This window comes from Chamaea fasciata, unplaced genomic scaffold, assembly GCF_029207755.1.
Source record: "Chamaea fasciata isolate MVZ Bird 193981 ecotype frontalis unplaced genomic scaffold, bChaFas1.0.hap1 SCAF_4, whole genome shotgun sequence".
NCBI lineage: Eukaryota > Metazoa > Chordata > Aves > Passeriformes > Sylviidae > Chamaea > Chamaea fasciata.
This window is the reverse complement of record NW_027094089.1, coordinates 72,108,174-72,115,461: the sequence shown is the minus strand read 5'-3', so window position 1 is coordinate 72,115,461 and position 7,288 is coordinate 72,108,174. Positions and strand designations below refer to the sequence as shown.

Below are 7,288 nucleotides of genomic sequence, written 5' to 3'. Positions count from 1 at the left end.
CCTTACATCTCTCTTTCACTATTAATTAGAATTAAATCAAATAGTACAATGTACAGTCAACAAATCTAGTTTTTCTTTCTGTCCTATTTTACAATTAATCTTTATATTTGTGTTTGTATGTGTTATTATTATATTTCAAATAATTCAGCATATTATTAATGTGGGCATGTAATAGCCAGTGTCTCCTCAGTCTATTTGCTGACTTGGTTCATTTGCAGTTCATAATTTGCTAACAGTTCTCAGTAATTATCACTAATTTACCTTCTGCTTTTTTATACCCTGTGTCAATATTTTCCCAGACCAGATCAGGCCTGTGAAATCTGCACAAACATTTCTGTAACATCCATTTTAGGTCAGTATTGGACTGGCATTCTTAAAGGTGCTTTTGTAAACCATTTCAGGGAGTTACTCTGCTCATTAGGAGCTGCATCACAGCACTCCTGCATGAGGAATTTTATTTAGTGGAAACAAAAAAGAAACAAAACCCCACAAAAAACAAACAAACAAACAAACCCACAAAAAACCCCAAAAGCCCCAAACAAACAAACAAACAAACAAAAACAAAACAAAACAAAACCCTGAACCAAACAAAACACACCCCCCAAAAAAACCCACCCTAAACAAAACAAAAAAAACCCCAACAAACAAACAAACAAACAAACAAAACAAACAAAAAAAACAAAAAAGAGAGAGAGAGAGAAAGAGAGAGAGAGAAAGCTGCTGATTTTGTGGCTGGGAAGTACTTTGAACACACACACCTTGCCTTACCTGGAGGGCAGTAAAGCTGTCAGATACAGGAGGAATCAATTTTCCTGCTGCCAGAGGAGCACTTCACACCACATAGTGTTAATATTACTTTTTAATAAAATAGTTTATCATCACTTTTTACCTTCTACCGCTACCTTCTACTGACTGGTTGAAGGGATATACTCTTTGGCTGGTGGATGCCAGCCCGGCTGAGTCTACTAGGATCATCTTAAACCTTGAGCTAAGATGCTCTGCAAGGGGGATGAGAGGCTCCTGACCTCTGAATGTTGTCTGCTGCCTCAGAGATTGGATTTTCTGGGATGCAGACTTAAGGGAACAGTGGCTCACTGTTCAGAGAGGGATAACAGAGGACAGAGTGGACATCTGAGTGAGGTTTCGTCGGAGGCTTCCTTGTACCTCAGGCAGAGGATCACTTTTGCTCCTCATGATGCTTTTCTGAGAATATTTTTCCCATTTTCACTTTTATTTTGTTGGCTAACTTTTAAAACAGGCACATTTGAAAGTGCCTTAAAATTATTGCATATGACATGATCCAATTTTTATCATACTGGCATGAATGTATAATATCTAATGAAGGTAGGGGTAATTTGGGACATATTAGGCACACCAACCAACCTGTCCTCCACCAGTAGCTCTACTTGCATGGCTGAACTTCTCTGTAAAGCTTACCAGCTAATTAGAATGCATTAAAAATGACAGTGGCTGTTGACTGTGGGGCTGGAAACCAGAGATTATGGTGTCACACAACACCACGCAATATGTGAGTCAGTCGGCACCCTTTGAACGCTCCTCACATCTGGCTGGTGCTGAATGGAGTCACTGTATGAGGGGCTGCTGCTGCGGTACCTGGTTCCTTATGTACTAATTACAAGCTCTGAACGCAGGAGTTAGGGGTGTCTGGGGACTTGTGGCTGGAGTTCACACGGGCTGGTGAAACAAAGGATGCCCTGTTCCTCATTATGCTCATACACTTAATTAGGAAGTGAGTTTGTTGATCACTGGCTGCATTAAGAATCACTCATTTATGACAGGGCACTTTGTGATTTTTTTTTTTTTTTTTTTTTGGTGAAAGTTTATTTAAATGACATTTTACACTTTGGCCACAAGGGACATGCCTTTATTTTATCTGAGTTTAAATATGTCTGTTGTAGTCTCCTGGTCTGATGGAAAGAGACACAGGAGTGTTTTGTTTCGAGGGGCGAGTGGGAAGGAGAGAGGGTGGACCAGGGGAAGCGTTTGCAGAACTGGAGCGATTGTTTAGGATTGGCAAAGCCATTTGGGGATCTGTGTGCTGAATTTAGAGAGGACTGAGGCTGGCAGCGGTGCCATTCTCCTGCCTACTGCTGGGGGGGTCAAGGTGATGCTTTGGGATTTTAGCTTTCATATTTTTCATGCATTCGTAATCCTGCAATTCTTTGGTGTATAACTCTAAACTCCATATACAGTGTCAGCTGCTGCTTTCCCATTTTGGTCAGACACAACAATTCCTCTCTAGGCCTGGGAAACAAGGACACCTCACTGTCTCAGGCCCTGAGAAATGTAAACAAAAGTGAGTTTGAGGGGATGCAGACTTGGGGTCAATGACTTCATTACCTGAAGCTGTAACTGGAACATTAACCCCCAATATGCAAATGGTCCACACTTACAAGAGTGTGAAAACCCCTGATCCATCATCCATTTTTGGGTGTAGCCCTTGGGGGGGCTTTGTCTGCCCAAAATGTACCTGAAGGCCCTTCAACAAATATATCTGTATTTTTTTCTTTTAACTTTGTCTGGCCTCTGTTTTTAGGTAGGCCCCAAAAGGCATCAAAGGGCAAAACATTTTCTGTGTCTGCCAGCCTGTCAGGCCGGGCCCTGGAGCTGAGGCAGGGCTCTGTCTGGAGGCGCGGGGACAGAGGTGGAGACTGCGCGGGGACATGTGATGCCTGGAGTGGCCACCTAGAGCACAGGCTAGACAAGATTGAGAGAATAAAGCAGGTCTTAAAGGCCCTCAATAGATACACCTTGGGCAGTCACAAGCCTCCAAGGGGCTGCACTGAGATGGATGATGGTCACGAGTTTTTCAGACAATTATAAGTTTGGTCCATTTGCATATCAGGGGTTAATCCTCCAATTACAGCTTCAGGTAATGGAGTAATTTTCTCTGAGTTTGCCTCCCTCAATTCACTGTTGTTTGCATCTTTCAGGGCCTGAGGCAGTGAGGTGTCCTTGTGTTTCAGACCTAGACTGGAATTGTTTTGTCTGAATAAAATGGGAGAGCAGTAGCTGACAGGCTATGGGATTTTAGAGTTATACCCCAAAGCAGTAGATGGTCTGAAAAATATAAAATCTATATCCTAAGGCATCATATGGACACCCTAAAATGCCCTGTCCTGCAGCAGCCCTCTCAAAGCAGCCTGTGTTGGGAGTCAGCTTCCCCTTCTCCATTACAGTGATGGCATTAATATCCAGTGCCACTGTCGGAGCTAACAATTCTTCACTGCTACAGCCAGAGGGGATGAATGATGGACTGTTTTCCTCACCCAGAAACAGTGTGCCAGGGCTCTGACAGGGGAATCACATGAAAGCAGAGTGCAGAAAAGCTTTAAGAGAGAAGCCAAGAGTGAGATATAATGGGAAAAACAGAGGCCTGTCTGACTTTTCTATAGTAGTTGTTACTGGAATTAATCAGCCTTTTATGGAAAGAAATTTACTGTCATCTTTGCTCAGATATGTTATATCATTGTTACTTAATTATAGACACCTTTCCACTACCTTCTATGCACTCTGGTTCCTCAAGCATAAAATGCCTCTCATCTTACAGCTATTATGCAAATTTTCTTCCTAACTTCATGCCTGCAGGAAAGCCAGTGAGCTGCAATGCAGGAGAGCTGGTTGGGGGTTTGGAAGTCTCTTTGCAAAACATCTTTGGTTCTGTGTATATGGAGTTGCTTCATTAGGCTGAACATACAGTTTAGAGACTGGAGGTAGGAAAAAAATCACTTATTGTTAAAATTTTTTCCCTGCATTTAGCTAAATTAAAACAGGTTTCCGTTTTGGTTTGTTACTCACCTTAGAATTTACACTCACCTGGTTGCAATGACCGTATCAACCTCTTTTTTTTTGAATTGTGTGTGTTGCTTCTTCCCCCATGTGAAAGAATAAAAAAATGAACTGAAAAAAGTTTCAGACTTGCAGGTAACAGTTGACCTGAGCTTTTGCTCACATATTGTCTAGATGAGAGACTGAAGGTTTTCCTGGCTTAGAGGAAGCCATTCATTCCATCCTCAAGGAGTACTTGGACCCTACCAAGAAATGTGAGTGGATTCCTTGTTGTTGCTATTGTTGTTTTCAAACAATATCTGACTGTGAGTGGAGGAAAAATATAAGATTAAACCCCAAACCAATCATGTTAACTGTGAGAGGTTTGCATAGATGTTATTTTCAGGAATAAATTACAGTAGTGCTCATGTGAATGAGGAAGGTAATGGGGTGTCTCAGCTTCTTTAGATCAATGACCCATTTACAGATTATCATAAGGAATTATGCATACCTCACAATCCACCAGGAAAACATCATGGGGCATATAATTATGTTGCAAAAGTCTTGCTTCCAAAAACAAAAAAAAAATTGAGTTCAGCCTGGAGTCTATAAACATTTACATGTGCATTTAACTTCATTAAATGGCAAACAGCTGTAACTTCCTTTACAGTTATCAGCTGTTCTTCCTCTTGAAAGTGCTTTCTTGATCTCTAAGGCTCATGGAGACCTTCCTTGGGTCTGGTGCTGACTGGTAGAGAAGAGGAAATTCTCCCTTTTGATTAAAGCAGTGGATACCCTAAACTTGAATTTGTGTGTGAGCTTCCCTTGACAATGTGTCCTGTTGGTTCTGCAGGAGCCATCTCCAGTGGTAAGTGAACAAAAAAAGCAAAAAGAAATTGAAGAAAAAGAAGAGTAAAAAACCCCCCAAATTATGGAGGGGTGGGAAGCCAAATCTTCTCCCTGTACAATTTTACATGGTGTTTAAATATGCAAACATGTATTATTATTTTATGATGAATGTGGAGTCAAGCTTTTAAATTGTGTCCAATCCCCACCTTGCCACCCCAGCCCAGTGCAATAAGTGCCATGTCCAGTCCTTCCTTGGGCACCTCAAGGGTGGTGGCTAATCAAGATTCTCTTCAATTCAGCCTTCACACCCTCAGACTTCAGCATGGATGGCGTTGAGAAGACCAGCTCATATTGCTGTTGGTTTCTACTTGCTCTCTGAACTAAACAAAATTATTAGTCTTTCTTGCTAGTTCTAGTTTTAAGATGACCAACTCAAGAATGGGCAATTAAAATCAACTCTCTGCATCAACGGTGTTAAAAATACCCTCAAATTGGTACTACTGTCAAGGAAACCATGTCTGGAAGCAATGTTTTTATCACAAACCCATTGCATTCCTGATTTTTTTTTTTTTTTTTTTTTTTTTTTTGGTATGCTGTATAACACTATGTCTTTCAAATATTTATGGGAGTGCCCTAAAAGCAAGTTACTGCTCAGGAGTTAATCTGCCTGACTCAGTAAAAATACCCTCCTTGCATTCTTCTGTGAAGGAAAATCCAACATCTGAAGCACCAGTGTTCCATCAAATCCATGTTCTTTAGGCAAAACATAGCTTCCAAAGACAGTGCAGTTCTGAAATGACAGTTCTCTACATGGTGTTGATCTGTGATTCTTTATGATTCACATTTCTGGGGAAAAAACCCCTGCTGTGTATCATTTAGGAGCAACCAGGACCATTATTCTAATATCTCTCAGCTGCCCATTAGGTCTAAACTTTCCTTGATCCCACCTTTTTTGTTACTTTCCATTTCCAGTCCTGGATTTGACAGAAGGCTCTGAGAAAAGGCTGTGGGTAAAATCCTGTGTCACAACAGCAGAAGTTCTTTTGTGCCAGGCCCTTGGCTGGTCTCTTGGAGATATTTTTGGGCAATGGCTTCACATGCTCATTTTGCACGTGTGCTTCTGTCAGCGCTCCCTGATGTGTTTGCTGTGCTGCCCGTGGTTGCTGCCATCACAGAGTCAATCTTGACATCATCCAAGCAATACTCTGTCTTTTCCACAGGAGAACAATCTAATCCTGTGTTTCCTCATGTATGGAACTGGAAGAAGCAGCATTCCCAAGCTGCTGTAGAGGATGAACTGAGGATGACTTGGAATGGGTGGCTGCTCCACATGATGCTGGGAGCTAAGCCTTCAATGGAAAGCAGTTTCACCAGAGAAGCTATGCCTTTCCATCTGTTCCTTGGATTTAGATTCCTCATGTTTTATTGTGTTCGTATTATCATACAGCTCTATGTCTGGCATAGGTATTAAAATGTCTGGGTGTGCAGGTTCCATAATCCTGCTTCTGGCTTCATCTTCCTTGGGCTTCAGGACTTGGTTTGCTGCATTTTTATTGTTACTACTGTAATAGTATTGTGAGGGATCTTGCTCCAGCTCCAACTTGTTAAATAAACAGAACATATCCTTGTGTCTCATGCCTCTGTGTCTGGAAGGGATTTAAACCTCTTCTTTTGTCAGCGTGTTTTGGCTGAACTAAGATTTTCTCTTGAAAGACCCTGAGAGTTTCAGAGCCTGTGTGTATTATACAGAGTTTGCTTTCATTAAGTTGTGAGTTATTACAGCTTTGTTTGTGCTCAGGGTGTTGGGAATCATGGAGGCCAGGTCCTTTTAAACACTGAGAAGTACAAATAACGCAGGAATAAGGGTCTTGATTGATGTAGCTGCTGCTGTGGCTCACATGTGGAGTAACTCCACATTGTTGTGTTTCCTAAACAGTGGATTTCGTAAACTGTATCATTCCATGGTGGCACCTGGTAAAAGGTCAAGAAGTAGAAAAAAGAAAGACTAATTCAAACACGGCAGAATAATAAAAAATATTTTTCTAAGACCTTACCCCCCATCATTATTCAGCCATGTTCTGACCTGCTTATTTTCCACCACTCACTCAGAAATCACCTTAAAAGGTATGTTATTTATGTGAATATTTTGGAAGGATTAATTCTTCCTATAAATGCTGGTATTCAACATACAAAAGGCAATTTTTTTTTGTAGAACCTAATTTTCAAAGATACATCTACCAAAAGATCTCTAACTTGTCCATCCAGCCTCAGCCAGAGGAAGCAGAAATGTGTGAAATTTCTTTATAAACTCTTGATGGGAAAAATTGGTTTCTACACAACATTTAAACTCTTTCCAGTAATATTAGTCTAAACTCATTTTAACATCCCTCTGAATTGAAGATTAAACAACATTCTTAGTCAATTTATGTTAGGGATTGGCCAAACTACCTCTTGTTTTTTTTCCCCACTGCCTTAGCTTATATTTTCCCAGATGGGATATAATTATATTTCTTACATGTAAGGGGAAATGGTAGAGATTTATACCACTGAAGTAATTTATTTTCTGTCATCTTTTCTATGCATCTTTCTGTAATCTTCTCAAATTTTCAGCTTTCAGGTTCATCTGTGGCCTAGGACAATCCCCAGTTCC

The 7,288-nt window shown here is 40.8% G+C and overlaps 1 long non-coding RNA gene across 1 annotated transcript; it reads left to right on the top strand.

Moving 5' to 3' along the window:
• Positions 1-3,642: 3,642 nt before the first annotated feature.
• Positions 3,643-6,214, top strand: LOC136288965 (uncharacterized). The gene is made up of 3 exons (XR_010720679.1): positions 3,643-3,734; positions 3,985-4,064; positions 5,859-6,214. It is a non-coding gene; the product is annotated as an uncharacterized lncRNA (long non-coding RNA).
• Positions 6,215-7,288: the final 1,074 nt, after the last annotated feature.